Below are 1,302 nucleotides of genomic sequence, written 5' to 3' on the forward strand. Positions count from 1 at the left end.
GCTCTTCCCCATCTCTGCGCCTGGTCCCTCTGCTTGCCCTGCCCTTCCGCCTGGGGAAGGCTTCAGGGACCTTCAAGCACACAAGGCATCTCCTCTTCTTGTCTGCCATAGCCCTCAGGAAGTCTCTTCTGATTTAACCCCAAGTAACTCCGTGTCCAGTGCTCTGGTTGAGTCACCATGCCGGGATGGCCAGTGCTCGGGGGTGGAGGGAGCACAACTGGGAGAGATAATGAGCCAAAGTGTTAGAGGGGCCCAGAGGCCATGAAGCAAATTCTGATCCAGTCTTCCATGGAATGGCCATGTGACTGAAGGCCTGTGGACTCTTGGCAATTGGCTGGGGCACTTCGGAAGGTGGCAACCGGGAAGGATGGCGCTGGTTGCGCACTCAGCCTTGGAGAAGGAAGGAGAGGTGGGCTTCTGTGCAACCTGGTTTCACAGTCCAGGTGTTGCCCCAGTGGCCTCTTGGTCAAGCTGTGTACTTTCCCCATGTCAAAGGAGGAAAAGAAGGTGATCACAGTAGAAAATAATTGGCAATACACATTGTTACTGCTGTCTGGTAACCCTGAAATTGTCGCTGTGCTCTCTTGCCTCTGCACCTTTGTATTTGTTCATTCTTCAGACTGAAGTCCCCTTTCTCGTCCTTCCCTGAATCCTTAGGAGGGTCCCCTGCCAGGTTCTCAGGCAGCACCTCCTATGGTGGGGGGAGAGCCTTCCCTTCCTCCAGCATCTGGCTTTCCTGGTTTAGTCCTCACAGCCTGTCAGAGCGGAGGTCTTCTCAGGAAAGACACAACAGCCCTTGTCCCAGGCACGTTGCCCCTGACTCCACTTCTGGTCCTTGAGAAATCCTCATGCAACCTTCACCCCAACAAACTCAGGTATGAGCCCTGATCCTGCATCTCCTCTCTCCTTTGCTCCTCCCAGCCATCCTTCCTGTCCATGAGACTCATGGCCATTGTACCTGTAGGCTTAGCCCTGAGTCTGGACTGCATCTCTGTGAGTGTTTAACAAGATGCCTGGCGCCTCCTGGACTGTCACCTCCATGTGAGCAGGGACAGCATCCCCACCAGCACTGCACACAGAGCAGGTCTCCTTAAGTTCTTACTGGGTGTTGGAGGAGGAGGGCAGAGGCGTGTGAAGGGCACAGGAGGGACCCGAGAATGGAGACGCTGTGCTGGACCTCTTGGCCCTGGCCCCTCCCCATGCCCTCCTGGAAGGAACAGCTGCCTCACCCATCTCTCTGTTTCATGCCTGCATTCACACACACACACACACACACACACACACACACACACACACACACAC

Source organism: Aethalodelphis obliquidens, unplaced genomic scaffold (assembly GCF_003676395.1).
Source record: "Aethalodelphis obliquidens isolate GAN/ISIS:26980383/991018 unplaced genomic scaffold, ASM367639v1 scaffold1917, whole genome shotgun sequence".
NCBI classification, from domain to species: Eukaryota; Metazoa; Chordata; class Mammalia; order Artiodactyla; family Delphinidae; genus Aethalodelphis; species Aethalodelphis obliquidens.